The sequence below is a fragment of the Apium graveolens genome, unplaced genomic scaffold, assembly GCF_009905375.1.
Source record: "Apium graveolens cultivar Ventura unplaced genomic scaffold, ASM990537v1 ctg6470, whole genome shotgun sequence".
NCBI lineage: Eukaryota > Viridiplantae > Streptophyta > Magnoliopsida > Apiales > Apiaceae > Apium > Apium graveolens.
In genome coordinates, this window is record NW_027419509.1 from 28,921 (window position 1) to 46,821 (window position 17,901).

At 37.5% G+C, this 17,901-nt stretch overlaps 1 pseudogene; it reads right to left on the reverse strand.

Moving 5' to 3' along the window:
* Positions 1–104: 104 nt before the first annotated feature.
* Positions 105–3,156, reverse strand: LOC141703303 (pentatricopeptide repeat-containing protein At4g19220, mitochondrial-like; annotated as a pseudogene).
* Between the last annotated feature and the right edge of the window lie 14,745 nt (positions 3,157–17,901).

Sequence of the window (17,901 nt, forward strand, 5' to 3'; positions counted from 1 at the left end):
TTATGGTTACTTGGCTTTCAGTCTGGTACTCTGGGAGGGCTCTTGTCCTGTCACAGTTGCAATTAGAATGAGGTTTAAGCCTAAGTGCATTAGTGGTTTTCCATCCATGCGTCCATCTGATGTAGTATTACAAAAATTCTCTTATAACTGAAGGGAGTATGACTAATGGGGTGGACAGACTAGTATGTACAATCTAACTGGTGGAGAATGCACTGATACCATTTTTTTTTTCCTTGTCAAGTCACTAATAACATGCTCCTACTCCAAACCAACATCGACAAGACTGTAACCTGCTGGCTTCTTTAACCTCTTATCATGAATTAGGCTCCTAAACTCAACAGCATCGCTCCATCTCCCAGAAGCTACATACATATTTGACAACGAAATGTAATATCCAGCGTTTCCAGGATCCAATTGAAATAAAATATCTGCAACCTTTTTTCCCATCTCAACGTCTCCATGATAGTTACAAGCACTCAACAGAGCACCCCACAAGCCTGGTTCACGTTCACATGGTATTTGTTTTATGAATTCATAAGCATCATGTAGCCTTCCACATTTGCCAAGAAGATCAACCAAGCATACATGATGCTCAATTACAGGTTGCACTCCATATTTGACTGCCATACAGCCATAATAATATATACCTTCATCAACAAGGCCCACATGACTGCAAGCTGATAAAAGACTTATAAACGTGCTTTTGTTTGGTTGAGTTCCTGACAGGTCCATTTCCCCGAAAAGTTTGATTGCGTCTTGACCTTTACTATGAAATCCGTATGCAGACATCATAGAATTCCAAGTTGCAACCGACTTATCTGATGAATGTCGAAAAACTGTTGCAGCTCTCTCAAGCCTACCACTATTACTGTATGAATCCACAAGAGCAGCTATTACGTATGAATTTGTGTGGAATTGAAACCTAAAAACATATCCATGGATCTGCTTCCCATATCCTGCAAGTCCAAGTTGGGTACAAACAGAGAGAATGGTAGCTATGGTGATCTCATAAGGTTCAAAATCAAGAGAACGGAACAATGCTAGTGCTTCTTTAGCATATTTATTCTGAGACAAAGCAGAGATCATGCAATTCCAAGAACATAAATTTCGATAGTTGCAAAAGTTGAACACTAAATAAGCACTATGGATCTCCGCCAATTTGCCGTACATTGTAATTAGTGCATTCTGAACACGAATATCTGCATCTACCAAAGTTTTCACAGCAAGCCCATGAGACCATTGTCCCTCAAGCAACAGCTCAAGATTCCCGCAAGCTGATATTATGCTTACCAGGGTGATGGAATCATGAGAGACTTGGTTTTCCTCTTCTCATTAGATTGAAAGTTCTCAAAGAATCCAAGTAGTAACTATTCTGTGTGCAACCTACAATGACAGCATTCCAACAAGCTGTATCCATCATAGCAGAATATCTCCACAGCAAGGAAAAACACGTTTTCAAGTCTCCACAGTGTATATACATGAACATGAGGGAACTAACCACAAACATATTATTTAAGAAACCTAGTTTTATCTGCCAGCCATGGAGTAATTTACCGAAATTGAGTGATGCAGGGGAATTACATGAAGGAGTTACACCCAACATAGTGGACAGCTGCACCTAGAAGACCAAAGCAGAAGTTTTCTAAATAAATATTGGGCTTCTCTAGAATGTCCATTTTGGGAATATCCAGAGATCATTGTATTCCACGTGACCAAATCTGTTTCTGGCATAGCTTGAAAAATTAGTTCAGCTTTCTTCACTCGATTGCATTTCATGTACGTATCTATTAAAGTGTTTATAATGGACAATTCCAGTCCCAACGCTCTTTTTAAAATAAATCCGTGAATTGTTTTTCCTTCTCTAAATAAATTTAGCTCTGCGCAAAGGGGCAGTGTAGTAAGTACAGTGACTGTGTCAGGTTCAAACATGTCCAGTTAATTGCATTTCAGACAGATAATTGAATGCTTCAATAATCAGTCCATTTGAAGCAAACCCGTCAATCATTGCATTCCATGTAACCACATCCTTAAATATCAATCGTTTGAAGACATCGTGTGCAACATTAATTTCTCCACATCCAGAGTAAAAATGGAATAAGGGCATTGGAGACAGAAATGTGCGTAGTTCCATCAAACCCCAATTTAACTCCTAGTCCATGAAAAACCTGCCCAGCATCCCATTCTCCCAAATGAGTACATGCTGCAACTGCACTTGAAAGACTCACATTATCCGCAAGTACACCAGTACAAGACATCTCCGTAAAAATACAACAGAGACTTCACAGGTTCATCATTATAAAGACAACCACAAATCATCGAATTCCAAGAAACAGTGTCTCTACATTCCAATATCTTAAATAAAGACTCCGAGGATCTCAAGTCACCACATTTTGCATACATGTTGATAAGAGCATTACAATAAAAAGTATCCAACATCATCCCCGCCTTCAAACTCAACCCGTGAACTTCCCGACCTTGACTTAACTTATTACTTCTAGATATCACCGAAACGACAATGACAAGAGTTGCAGAATCAAACTCATGACCCTTGATCATCTGCAAAAACAACTTCACTGAATACACATAACAATAATTTTCTATACTAGCTGTAAGCATTGCATTCCAAACAACCACATCTTTATACACAATATCATCAAAAGGGTCATCGAATACGCAACATACCCAGCTCTCGAGTACTTAATAAGTAAAGAAGTTGAACTGGGTAAATGAGCAAGAACACCAGCCTTGAGAGCTAGAGAATGAACTGCCAATGCAGCTACGATATCGAGTTCGTAGTCGAAATCTTAATAAGATCAAGAACATCATAATAATGTCTAATTTCAAAACAATCACTTCGTTTAGACATTTCATCAAACACCTGGTGTGCACAAGCAAATGAGTGCAAAGAAGCAACACAAACCTTTGCGAAAAATAAAAGGGGTCTAATGGGCAGTGAGGAATGTGCATGTTTCTGTTTTGTGCAGTTGATTAATGAATGAAATTGAAAGGTACGCTGATGTTTGAAATTTTTGGTTCTGATAATAAAAGAAATTGATCTAGTTGAGTTAGAGATTGAAGTTGTTTTCAAAGTGTCTAATAAACAGTATAACATTTCTCATCTCAGTATAAGTTTTAAAGCATAGTGCTCAAGCTCAATTGCCCAGGTAAATTGTAATACACCTCTGTCCCAATATAGCGTACTGATTCATTACTAATCTATAAAATCAAATATAGTAAATTTTTATATTTAATACTAATACGAAATTAAAGATATTAACAATTAAAAGAGTGAATTGGCAAACGTGTCCAACACAAATAATAAACGTTTTTAGGGACGGAGGGAAGTACTAAGTAAAATAAATTCGAGTTTTTTGAAAAATACTTCTTTTGACTTTTTTTGTAAAAAATCGACTTTTTTAAGTTTTAATTTGTAAAAATATGTTTTTTTTAATTTTATTTTAAAATAAATCAAATACAAGCGAAAACAAATCGGTCATTTTTCAGAAAACTTAATATAAGTTATATATGTTATTGTTTTTTTATTACAAAATGTATTTTTATAATTATTTTCAAATATAATAAAATTGTAAACAAATTTAGAAAAAATTGTATTTTTTATAATTTTTCAATTAAAGGTGAAAAATAAGTTTAGTGTAAATATACCCGAGCTAGTGGCAGAACTCGATAAATAATTACAAATATGTCATTAAACTACTCTGCAGGGCTCATTAAGTTAATTTCTGAATTACTTCCTTGTCACCCTGGGAATAGGTAGCATGAATTTTCAAACTAGCATTTTTTACTACTGCTTTTTCAGGAGGAGGAAACCGTGACATTTTCTAATGGTCGTGTGCTCTCAGGCAATCGTGTGTTAATTAAATTTTATCTAATATAGTATACCTATGGCGTCGGATCTACATTTCAAGTGCTCAGATTTAAGGAATTTTTTTTAGTCTTCCGGAAGAACATTTCTCCTTTCCGCTAATTAGCGAAAAGGAGAGATGTCTTTCGCGGATCCGCATCTGCGAAAGCCTAAAAAAAATTCCTTAGATCGGGGTCTTGAAATAATGATCTAAGGGTTCTAGATAGGGGTGTACACGAGCCAAACTGTTCGTGAGCTTCTCGAGCTCAACTCGTAAAAAATTCGAATTCGGCTCGATTATAGCTCAGCTCGTAAAAAATTTGAATTCGGCACGAAAATAAAAGAGCCTAGCTCTAACTTTTCTAATTTTTAACCGAGTCGAGCTCGAGCTTCAAATTATTCGGCTCGTAAGGTTCGCGAGCCTTATCGAGCCTCTATTATTTTAATTTTTTTATTATAAATATATTTTTATATAAATATTTAATTGTTTTATATATTATTTATTTATATCAAGTCGAACTCGAGCCAAACTCGAGTTGAACCGATCATATTTCGAATTTTTATTAATATTTAGTCAATTAATTCGAGTTTTCGAGCCGAACTCGAGCCTACCGAACCTTTTACGAGCCGAGCTTCGAACTTGAAATTAAAGGCTCGGTCGAGCTCGAGTTCGAGCTCGAATCCGAACTATTTTAATCAAGCTCGAGCCGAGCCTGGCAGTATTCGACTCGGCTCGACTCGATTGTACCCTAATTCTGGGGGGTGTGTCGGATATAGTTTATATAACACACGATGGATTACCACCCTTTTCTAATTTGCTCAAAATTTATCAACTCTACTCTAGCAGAACAGTAAGACACACTATCAAGAAAATTATAAAAAAACTACAATAATTTTGAAAGGAAACTTATGCCTAGTTTCATTTTTCAAAGAAACAATCTACATGCGCAATATATATGCACGGTGAACATTCAAGAACTGGCATATTAAATGCATCTTTCCCACAAATCTTGCATTTGTGCATCTTTTTACTTAAAACCAATGTGAGGCCGTGTTGATGACTATGAGAGTCGCCATAAATGTTGGTAGCACCAAACTTCATATTGGATAATCCATAAAATGGATCAATACACTGTATATGAAACGATAGATCACAAGCATTGCAATGATAAACCAACTGGTTGGGTCAATTAGTTGGGAGCAAAATTCACAATCAAAATCGTGAGAATGATCAGCTACATTCTGGACAAAAAGTATCAAATAGAGAGGATGCGGATCCCATCTATGTTTCACCAGGTGCGGCCTTAACGCACACTGTATATGTATGTAGAATTCACATTTCTCACATCCATACATGATAACTTCTTGTTTCTCTGCTTCAGTATAATGAAGCAAACATGCATGGCAAAAATTATCAACTGGATACTTAAGTTGGTTAAGAGGGTGACGATGACCTTCATGTTTGATTTTTCTGGGTAATGAAGCACACCCGATGTCAAAAGAGGTTGTTCCATTCGACAAGAAAATCCCATTACCGATAACGCTGCAACCTTTGCATACAATAAAAGCAAGTTCACTGACCTCTCGTGCTAGTAAAATTTCGTCCAGGTTGCCTGCTAGATGAAGCTCCATCTTTTCCGGAAACTGGGAGCATGACCCGTGGATAAAAAAATTGCATGAATTGCATTCACAGAATATTTCATCAACCAAGAAGATTGGTTTAGTGCATCCATCGCAAATTAGCAATTCAGACTCTTCTAATTTCTGATTCAAGTCAGGGGTCAAAGTTTTTGCGTTCTTGTTTCTGAGAACCAGCTGGTGTTCATGGCCCCAATGGTTGATATTGTTGGTCTTGCTGAGCAGGCCTAACTCCACATTAGTATGATATTGTCCGCTTTGGGTCGAGCCCTCACGTTTTTGGTTTTGGGCACCTCCCAAAAGGCCTCATACTGATTGGAGTTATCTGGCTGCTTATATTCTAGCAAACTGCCCCTCCCACAAACGATGTGGGACAACTCCTAACACTCTCCCCCTTCACAAATCGGGCCCGACACCTGTCGATTCTGCCTCCTTCAGTGTGACCAGGCTCCCCCTCGACCCATACTGAAAGTCCCATCTGGCTATCTGCTCGCCCTAGGCCCATACCTGGAAGGCCTGCCTGCCTTTTCCTTGAGCCCCATTCTGGGGCAAGCCCATCTGCCTCTTCCTTAGGTCACCTTATGGAGCCCATCTGAGATTGTTATGGACGTTTCAACCATGACTCTGATACCACTTGTTGGGAACCACGTACTTTGGGGTGTTACTACGATTTTACGATAAAGATTACGAAAAGAAGATTACCTGTTAATGGTTGATTCCACGCTCTTCTATTGTATTCCCAAATTCCCTTGAGCGAAGTGTGGCCTCCGTCTTCTTCAAAGTTACCTCTCTTCTTGCTCCTTGGTGGCTACAATTTGTTTTTCCAAATTGCCAAGCAAGAGAGAAGAAGAATATATATAGGCTAAATAGGGGACCAGGATAATTAGGTTGGACCTTCTAATTACATCTTGAGCCTAGCCCAATGTAATTAAATATTAATTCAATCCACTAAAGAATTAATATTTGCACTACCTTTTCCTAATACCGTAATTAATTAATTCGGTTTCCAATATTATTTGCTTATTAAATTCCCATGTTTAAAATATCATATGTCCATTAATTAAATAAATTACTGATAATCTATTTAATTAATATCTTTTATCCTTGATCATCCACTCAACCTTTATTTAATTATGCCAGAATAAATTCCACCTGCAGGGTTTCACATAATTAAATCTTTTTGAGCTTTCAAGGGGACATCATTAACCCGAATATTATCAGGACATGGATTCCTTCAATAAATAATATCCACCATGTATATAATTCCATCACCCAAAATATAATGATATAATTCAAAAGAATTATTTCATATATAAATCAAAGCATGTAAATAATATACACGTGTCAATTACTATTTCCGGATTAAGAACCTAAGCATTAATAATAACATAGAATCTTAGTTCTCCTTCTTAATCAGTATTAAGGGAACAATTCTAAATTTGATCTGTTCAATATACACAAAGTATACTAGTATTATTTATTAGTCAATATAAACTAATCTAAATAATACTACAGCCATACCAGTGGATTGTCCAACACCACCTGTGCTGTGAACCTTATTATATTATATAACCGTATTTAACAATCTAATATTCTGTATCCCATTTGATACTAGATTGTTCACAATATATAATATTAGACAACATGTAAACATTTCAAATGATTCTCAATTAAACTGGCCAGAAATAAATATATATACTTCAAATAAATATTTTCAGCAATCTCCCACTTATACTCAAAATATTCTATGTGTATATCAGTGTTTAGTTAATCCACGATTACATAAAAATCTATGTGTCCATCCATCTGACTCATATCGCTATCCACATGCTTGTCAAAAATCTTGGCTGGCAAGCCTTTGTGAAAGATCTGCCCGGTTGTCTTCTGATTGATATGTGAGCCAAAACTATATCCCCTCGCCTTGACGATTCCTCGTATGAGATGATACTTACGTTCAATATGTTTAGCTGCTTTGTGGTCTCGCGGTTCCTTTAAATTTTCCATAGCATCAGTGTATCACAATACAACTGTTCAAGCTCCTAGGCAAATTAGGTACCACATCTAAGTCCAAAAGGAAGTTCCTGAACCATACCGCCTCCTTGGCAGCCTCAGAGGCGCCACGTACTCCAGGCTACTCCATGGTGGAGTCTGCAATGCATTTCTGCTTTACACTCCTCCATATAACGGCTCCACCTCCCAAAGTAAAAACATATCCCGAGGTTGATTTCCTCTTATCCCTATCTGATTGGAAATCTGAATCAGTATATCCCAAAGGAAATAGATCTGAGGCCTTGTAAATTAACATATACTTAGTCCTTCTCAGGTACTTGAGTATAGTTTTTACTGCACTCCAATGTTCCTGACCTGGGTTCGACTGATATCTACTAACCATGCCTACAGCAAAGCAGATGTCAGGCCTCGTACATAACATAGCATACATTAAGCTTCCACATGCTGAAGCATAAGGAACTGCTTTCATGCTCTCTATATCCTTAGGTGTCGAAGGACACTGCTTCTTAGATAGAGCAACTCCATGCTTAAAAGGTAAAACCTTTCTTGGAGTTCTGCATGTTAAAACGAGCTAATACTTCATCAATGTAGGGCTCTTGAGATAAAGCCAACATTTTCTTGCGATCCCTTATAACTTTGATCACAAGGATGTATGCCGCTCACCTAAGTCCTTCATGTCAAATTGTTTGAACAACCCTGCCTTTACTGATGACAACATCTCAACATTGTTTCCAATAAGTAAAAATGTCATCTACATATAGTACTAGAAAAAACCACTGCATTACCTTCACTTCTCTTATACACGCACGATTTCGCTTGGACTTTGATCAAATCCATATGACTGGACTGCCTGATCAAAATGAATATTCCAGTCTCTAGAAGCTTGTTTAAGTCCATAAATAGACCTCTTAAGCTTACATTACCAGATGCTCTTGGCCTTCCTTAATGAATCCTTTTGGTTGCTGCATATAGATGGTTTCTTCAAGACTTCCATTAAGAAAAGCTGTCTTGACATCCATTTGCCAAATTCATAATCGAGATGAGCTGCTATAGATAAAAGAATACGGATTGACTTAAGCATGACTACCGGTGAAAAGGTTTCCTCATAATCGATACCTCTTTCTTTTCTGAGTATATCCCTTTCGCAACAAGTCTTGCTTTCCAGGCTTTCACCCTTTTTTATTTAATCCCCTCTTTTTCTTGTAGATCCACTTACATCCAATAGGTTTTATACCTTTTGGGTGGTTTCCACGAGCTCCCAGACCTGATTAGAATATATTGATTATATCTCAGATTCCATCGCCTTTTGCCAAAGATCCTGCATCTTTGTCTTGTACTGCCTCTTCGTATGTACGGAGATTATCATCATGTTCACCAGAGACCAAGTCTGAAGACTCTCCCAAAAACATGAATCTATCAGGCTGTTGAACAACCCTCCCACTACGACGAGGCATTGGTGCGGTATTAGTGACAGGTTGTACATTATGTTGTGGTTGTTCTACTTGTACAACAGCTTCATGGGTATTATTTGTCCCTCTCCCACTAGTTCCTCTAAAACGACACTACTCATGGGTTTGTGATTCATTATATATTCCTCCTCTAAGAATCTTACATTGGTGCTAACAATGACATCCCGATTCTTTCGGACTATAAAATAATATCCTTTCATTCCACATGGGGTAGCCTACAAACAACCTTACTTCTGTACGAGATTCTAACTTAGTCGCGTTCTTGTTCAGCACATGTGCTGGACAACCCCATATTCGAATATGTGTTAGACTCGGTTTATCCCCGGTCCACAATTCTAAGGGGGTTTTTTAGGAACCGACTTAGAAGGTACTAGTTCAGAAGATAAGCTGATGTCTCGAGGCATGTCCCCAAAACGACTTGGGTAAATCCGAATAACTCATCATCGATCTAACACTCTCTAAAAGAGTCGGTTCCTTCTCTCTGCTACACCGTTCTGCTAGGGTGTGCCTGGTGCAGTTTAACTGGGATTCTATCCCATTTTCTGATAAATATTCCCTAAATTCTCCAAGCAAGTATTTCGCCACCACGATCTGATAGTAGTGACTTGATACTTTTATTAAGTCGCTTCTCTGTTTTAGCTTTGTACTCTTTGAACTTATCAAAGCACTCAGACTTACGGTGCAACAAATAACGTACCCATATCTAGAATAATCATCAATGAAAGTGACAAAATATTCATAACCACCTCTTGCTTGGATATTCATGGGTGCACATAAATCAGAGTGAACCAATTCTAACAGTTGTTTGGCTCTATTCCTTTTTGCCTTGAAAGGCCTATTAGTCATTTTACCTTCCAAGCAGGATTCACAAACTGGAAATGGCTCCACTGCCAATGAGCTTAAAGGCCCGTCTACTACCAGTCTTTGAATCCTCCTCAAGTTAATATGACCTAATCTCAAGTGCCAAAGATATGTTTGGTTCAACACTAGAAGGTTCCTTTCTTTTAGTAGAGTGGTTAGAAGATGTGTTGTTCAATTCCCTAAATTGCAGTTGCAGTTGCAGGTTGACTAGGATTAATTATATACAACTTGTCTTGCAATGTACCAGAACATATAATTCGTTTATTCCTCATAATAGAAACATTACGATCCAAAACAAACATATAACCATCCAAAGCAAGTTTAGAAACCGAAATTAAATTCCTTCTAATAGAAGGTACATAAAGACAATTGTTCAAAACCAAAATCCTATCAGAACCAAAAGATAAATGAATAACTCCTACTGCAACTACTGCTACTTTCGTAGCCTCTCCCATGAACACGTATATCTCACCATCTCTAAGCATTCTGGATAGCTGCATAGAATTACAAACATGATCAGTGGCTCTGTATCTACACACCAAGTGCTCGTAGATATAGCCACTATAAATGTTTCTGTAACTAGAGAAAGAGATATACCAGTATTGTTTGTCTTCTTAGGAAGAGGACAATCTTGTTTCCAGTGACCTGACTGTTTGCATCTGAAGCACTTTCCCTTAGGCTTTTTCCACACCACCCTGAACTCCCACTGCCTTCATAGCTTTCTTTGTCTGAGCCTTTTTCTTCTTTCTTAATACCTTTTGGCTTAGAGGAAGAACCTTTCTCAGCCACATTCACTTGAACACTCTGCCGAATAATCCTTCAGCTGCCTGAAGTTCTGTCAGCAGATCCGCGAGACTATACTGCCTCTTGTTCATGTTGTAATTCAAGCGGAACTGCTCAAAACTCTTGGACAAGCTCATAAGGATAATGTCAATCTGGGTTTTCCCCGTCAAGTTCAGCACAAGGATCTCTATCTCATTCAGATGCGACATCATCTTGAGAACATGATCCCTTACAGGTGTGCCTTCAGTCATCTGAGTGTTCATTAAAGCCTTCATCGGCTACTTGCCTAGCAGCCCTATTCTGATCTCCAAAAAGTTCCTTGAGATTAAGAGCATATCGTGAAGCAGTGGCCATAGACTGATGTTGATGCTTAGCAAAACACCCGACATTGCTGCCAGAGACATGTAACATCGCGACATCTCATCAGCCTTATCCACCATTTATAATACTCTTTCTCATCTTCAGGAGCATCAGCAGAGGCTTGTTCAGGCTTGGGTTCATAAGTGCAAAACTTGTACTCCTCGGCATGTCAACACAATGTCTAAATTTCATTTCCATTCAATATAGTTAGGTCCGGTAAGTTTGTTATCCTTAAGTATGGTGAATAGTGGATTAAAGCCCATTTTATCCTGAGAATCATGCATAAAAACATCACATAAATAAGGGTGCATTAATATTAAGATCTAAATTATTAAAATTTAATGCACTAACATCTAAACACCATAAGTTCTGGTACGCCACGATGTGTGACATGTATACCACCTAATTTTGTTTAAATATTACTTCGGTCTTATTACTAAACAATATGCCATGTTGGGGTGGACTATATTATTTTTCATAGCTAAGTGTATACCATCATCAAATCTTAAATTATTCGAAATCTATGGAACTTTGTACGCCACGATGGGTGGCGTGTATACCTTCCAATATTCGTAATTTTGCCTTGAATAGAATACTTCAATTCAATATTCATCAATGGTTTGATTTCCAGGTAGTGGAGGAGTCACATCGGTCTCGCTTAAAACCCACAGCCTTACAAGTTCGATGAACCTGTTTTTGACAAAATCGCCCCAAATCAGAAATAAAGAAAATCCGTATTTATTCCTTTCAAAATTTATAAATTTAAGAAGTTTGTTCTAGTAATTTCTATAACATTCTAGACACCATAAATTACATGCCACGATGGGTGACGTATATATAATTTATATTCGTCTTTATGTTAAATTACCTACAACCAATAATGGAGACCATGGGATTTAATTTCATATTAATTCCCTCTCCCACTTAGATTTTTTTTATTAAAATTGAGGAATTTTAAAATTAAATGGGGCCCTATATTGTTATAATTATGTCTAATCATGCATTCAAAATACACACATAATTTTAGCAACATATAACATTTAATTAAAGCAATAAATAAAATTTATGTCCATGTCGTCCTAATTAAGTTAAACATGCAATTTTAAAAGAATTACACACATAATTAACGACACACATAATCAATAAATTAAAGCAATAATTAAAATTTAATGGAAAAAATTAAAATAAATTTTCCACTATTATGGCCCTTGAAAAAAAAATCCAGCTCTCAAAAAACATCTGCCCCAAACGCGCCCCGACGCCCCCAGCAGCCCCAGCAGCCCCAGCAGTCGCAACAGCCCCAGCAGCCCCAGCTGCCGCAGCGGCCTCAGCAGCCCCAGCTGCCGCAGCGGTCCCAGCAGCCCCGGCAGCCCCAGCTGCCGCAGCGGCCTCAGCAGCCCCAGCTGCCGCAGCGGCCCCCAGCAGCCCCTTGTAATCGCACAGCGGAACAAAAAACTACCGGAATTGATTTCCGATCACACATAACTATTACAAAATACCCGGAACAATTACAAAAAAATAGATCTAATACAAAACTAATTTTGTAAAATCTATTCTAACACGATCAACCCTCGTGTAAATTACAACCACGATTAAACCACGTGGAAACCAAAACAAAAATTAACCACGATTAAACCACGTGGGATCCAAACACATAATTAAAATATACATGGCCATAATAGTGGATTAACAACCTGCATCAAAAACAATACAAGCAAAACACTATATACACGCACATATAATTACGACATGGACATTATATCATAAAACGTAGACCCATTACCAGGCTCTTGATACCAATTGTTGGGCTGCTGAGCAGGCCTAACTCCACATTAGTATGATATTGTCCGCTTTGGGCCGAGCCCTCACGGTTTTGGTTTTGCGCACCTCCCAAAAGGCCTCATACTGATTGGAGTTATCTGGCTGCTTATATTCTAGCAAAACTGCCCCTCCCACAAACGATGTGGGGACAACTCCTAACAGGATATAAGGTGAAGTTCTGCAGTAGTGACAGAATTATGCAGGAGAGCATTTGTTGCCTTGGTCATGATACACTGCTGAATCATTTTATGTAGCGAGGTTTCATCATGCGCTGGGAAGTGCATCAAATTGGACTCTCCGCTATCTGCTTTAGGGAGCGAGAGAGAGAGAGAGAGAGAGAGAGGGAAGGAGAGAGGAGAGAGGGATGCAGAGGGAGAGGGGGCGGGAGAAATGTTTATGCAAGCTTTTACAACTGCACCCAGAAAGATGTTAACCCTATTTTTAAATTTCATACATTGCTGACCAGATTGAAAATTTTCTGCATTCGAATAATTTTGAGACAAGTAAGGAATATGCATAAGAGTTAAAAGAAGAGTAAAGTGATAATATTGCAGGTGATGAAAACCAATTAGTACACGCTATTTAGGCCTTATTTGCCTAAAAAAAGTAGTTGCCTATAAATGAAGTCTTCTACATCCTTTACCTCAGGGAGAAGTTACTTTTTACCTCTAAACTATGTTAACACTATATTTAGAATGTTAAGTATCATGTGGTTTAAGGAACCAATCGCACTAAAACTTCAAGGTGTTAGAGAATAGTGCCCAACCGGATCTATATTTTAACACTCTCCTCACTCGAGAGCTCATTTTTGGGTCAAGAGTGGATCACGGGAGCCCATCTTTGGGGCATTAATTTGCCTTTCGTGTCACGCTAAATTGTGAGAAATATTGGGGGTGGCAGGGCTCGAGTCGATTTAAAATCTGAAGGTGTTAGAAAAAGCACAACCGGATCTATATTCTAACACATGCTAACTTCTAAAATCACTAAAGGATACAACAAAGCAACCAGCAAGAGACGGTCCTTCTCTGTTTAATCTGATAAGATTCATGGATGTGTTCTGTGTTACATTTTATTGCTATAAAATTAGATTTAAAAATTAAAAATGACAGATGAAAGAAACATGGAAGTATTACAATAAGATGAGGAAAGTAAAGTGGTATTTCATAATTTACAAGGGAAAGTGTGACTCGATATTATGCTCTCTGTCCCGTAATAAACTCTTTTGTATTGATAACTAAAATGTTAGAAAACTTCAGTATAAAGTATCATTGCCACTGCCTAGTTAGTACTAAGATTCTGCGACTCAATTTTGGAATTCAAATGTGATAGAATTACATTTGTATTTTGTATTATCAAGATTCAAGGATAATCTACCAGGGGGGTTATAGTACTCAGGTGGATCATAGAAAGCCATTATTTCACGCATTCAGTGATGTTTTCCTTCTGTTCCTGAACATGAAATGTAGCATGTACAGCATATTATCATGGTCTGTGTTTTGAGGGTTGCTTTGTGTTAACAGTTATGAGTGCCCCATACAACCTGTATACTTGATTGCACTATCAGTTAGCATTATTAGCAGTAAAGACTTTACTAAAACATTTTCGTGCAGAAGTTACCTGAACCAAGTAAGTGTGCCCACTGCAGAAAAGACTTGTTGGGAGAACGCCTAGCTTAAGCTTCCATCATATGCTAGTCCACTTTCCTCATCAACAGATTGTTCTAACTGCCTGCGTACGCTATCATAAAAAACCATTTTGATCCCAAATCTTCTCATCAGCGTGTTAACAGATGGTTCTAATTGCCTGCGTACTGTTCATGCATGTGGATAATACATAAAACTTAATAGTGAGGAATTTGTCAAACAGCTAACGGCCCTCGGAAATGCAAGCAAATGAGTGCAAAGAAACAACACGACCCTTTTGCGAAAAATAAAATAGGACTAATCGGGGGATCTAGTAAGGGGCAGCGGGGCACTTGTACCCATAAAATCAAATTTTACTTTTTTTCACCATTATTTTTTTAATAATATGAAACTGCCCTTATAAAATTAAAAGATTTAAAGGTGTCAAATGGATAGTAGTGAATGTGCATATTCTGTTTCTGCAGTTAATTGATGAATGATTGAAGGTACGGCGATGATTGTAATGATTTAGTGAAGCCGGAGATTGAAGTTGAAAGTTTTCAATCTTGGAGTCAGACGGTAGCTCAAATGGTTAAGAGTTTATGTCATCCTGGGTTCGATCTTGACCCACCCGAGAATTTATAAGAACAAATACTTATTTGTAAGGCTATAAGCTATATTTGTCAAAAAATCTCAAGGTTGAGTAATTGGTTTTTCTAAAGCCGTGTTAAAAGAAGGCCTCATACTATCACATTTAAAATTATAACGATATGTAGTAATTAACGGCGTAAGTGATAAAAAAATGCAGGTGTCAGTTTTGCCATGGTGGATGATCATCTTCTGGAGTTCGGGGTGGAAAAGGTTTCCAACCAGGTTTTTCGTCTCAGTACATGTCATAGTATATGTTACTAAGCATGTGGTTCGTATTTAAGCAACAGGATACGCTTGCATACCTCGCCATACGAGCTCTCAATAATTTCTCCCTCGTCTGATCACAACATAACAGCAGCATTAGAACATCATCGTTCAGGTAAATAATGATATTGAACTTGCCTCGTCAGAAAAACCAGGAAGGCATCCTGCATTGATAAGAAGCAGATGACTTTAATATTCTTGTATCAAGAGAAGGGAGATGGTCCATGGTAGGGCTGAGCAGAAAACCGAAAAAATCTGAAACCGAAACGCTAAAAACCATTAAAATCCGAACTGCAAATATCCGATTCGACCCGCGTCCCCCTACTCCGCGGCAAACGGTTCGCCAGGGAGCCATTATACAACAAATAGTTTTTCAGCCGTTAGATGGTTAGTTTTTCAGCCGTTAGATCAACCATCTAACGGCTGTGATTAAAAAAATATTTATATGGACCGCGACAATTCGTGGTCGCAGTCCGTAAAAATTACCTTTTTTGTTCCTGTTCACGGACCACGGAATATGCTTTGAAATTTTAAGAACCATCATGTAAACTTGAAAGGAGGTTAGAAGGCGCAACATAAGAACCAGAGATCCTTGAGCAATATCTAAATAGACTCGCACTTGCTACATTTATTCAGCACGCAACACCATTTTACTCACGCAAGGAAATTAGTTATACTCTAAGTAGCTGGTTCCATATGAGGTCAGAGAACATATTTTAATTCTCTGAATAACATTTTTCTACTGCTTTTTCAAATAAATGAACATGTTTAGTTCGCTGCCTTGACATTTTTTTTGACTAATTAGGCTTGCATGCCTTATTAATTGAGTATATGTACGAGAATCGAACCATTCTGGAATGACAAGATATAAACCCTTAACTACTTGAACTATCTCATCGCGCTCTGTTGCCTTAACATTTTTAATTTGCTCGAAATTTGTTAACTCTAGCAGAACCATAAGATGGACACTATCAAGTTCATACTTGATAGTTTAAAAAATTTAAAAATTACAATAATTCTTTTGGCTTGAACAGAAGTACCTTCCTTCACTGCTACTCTAAGGAATCCCAGTGGACCTTGTGAATCATCCTGACAAAGTTTTACATAAGCCAATTAAATGATTGATGACGAAATAAATAAATAACAGAAATTCAATTGCTGAGTAAAATCTATTTCATACTTTGCAAAGAATGACACTTTTTTCCAGGAAAAACAATTCAGAAAGGAAACTTATGTCAGATATTTTAGTGAAATTGGATTAACTAGTTGACCAATGTGATTGTAATATTTCATCAAACAAGTCAGGAGAGTGTGGAGTGTATGTTGTTTGAGTTTATTATGATTTTCGGTATTGGCGGGGGTTGGTGTTATTGTGAAAAGACATGTCTTTTAGACACAACGCATACCTCAAAGGATGTGTCTTAGGACATGTCTTTTGGACATGTATGGATATGTCTTAGGACATGTCTTTTGGACATGTATGGACGTGTCTTAGGACATGTCTTTTGGACACATATATAATACTTGCAACAGATTTGGTCATTTATATAGAAAAAAAAAACAAAAGGTTGGTTGTTGAATTCAAAAATCATTCTTTGTCTTATATTCTGATTTTATCCGGTTGAAAAGTTTGGATAACCACCAAATTATTTCAATCTGAAATTGTTTGTCAAGACTTCAGATAATCCAAGTTATCCTAACTTTTTACAACAAAGATTGAAACAAATTTGTTTTCTGAAGATGGCGAACAACGAATCTGTAAAAGATATGACTAGCAAGTTCGCAAAACTAGACAAGTTTGAGGGACATGACTTTAGAAGATGGCAAAAGAAGATGCATTTCTTGTTAATCACATTAAAAGTTGTGTACGTTTTGAGTACTCCAATGCCAGAAATGGTTGAGGAGGAAACTGTAGAACAGACTAGAAGACGCTGCAAATGGGAGAATGATGATTACATCTGTCGGGGTCACATCTTGAACGTATGTCTGTTCTTTTTGATATATACAAAAATGTTGAGTCTGTAAAAGAATTGTGGGATTCCCTTGAATCCAAGTACATGGTGAAGATGCTTCTAGCAAAAAGTTTCTGGTTAGTAATTTATTAACTATAAATGGTTAATACTAGACCGTTCATGGAACAGTATAATGAACTGTTAAGGATTTTAGGACAGTTTGTTCAACACGACATGAAAATGGATGAATCCATTTTGGTTTCTAGTTTTGTGACAAACTCTCACCCTCGTGGAAAGATTTCAAAACACCCTGAAACATAATAAGGAAGAGATGACTTTGGTTGAACTTGGAAGTCACTTCAGAATTGAAGAGGCTTTAAGGGCTCAAGAAATTGAGAATAATCCTAAGGGAAAGAATCAAGTCGGTAACTCTTCTGTAAATATCGTTGAAGATGGTGGATCTTCTAAGAATTCTAACAAAGACAATGGTAAGAAGAGGAAGTTTAAAGGAAATAACAATACCTCTCCAACAAGAAACCAAAATGGCATGTTGGAAGTGTGGCAACATGGTCATTTCAAGAAGGATTGTGGGTTGGTAAAGGCAAGCA